Source organism: Penaeus monodon, chromosome 23 (genome assembly GCF_015228065.2).
Source record: "Penaeus monodon isolate SGIC_2016 chromosome 23, NSTDA_Pmon_1, whole genome shotgun sequence".
Classification (NCBI taxonomy): Eukaryota; Metazoa; Arthropoda; class Malacostraca; order Decapoda; family Penaeidae; genus Penaeus; species Penaeus monodon.
Genome location: NC_051408.1, coordinates 10,680,863 through 10,681,068, shown reverse-complemented (window position 1 = coordinate 10,681,068; position 206 = coordinate 10,680,863).

The window sequence follows — 206 nt, the reverse complement described above, 5'->3', positions numbered from 1 at the left end:
TTCCATACTTGCAGCGACAACATGGAAAGCATTGATGATAAAAATGAATATTACAATGTAGAATGTATGAACGGGAAAGAACAACACAGAAATTTATGTACTTATGATGAATCGTGATTGAAACGGAACATAGGCATCGTTATTCATAGCCTTTTCTAGATTTGTTGCAAGGAAATATGATGAAATATTAGTGTTAAAAAATTGTT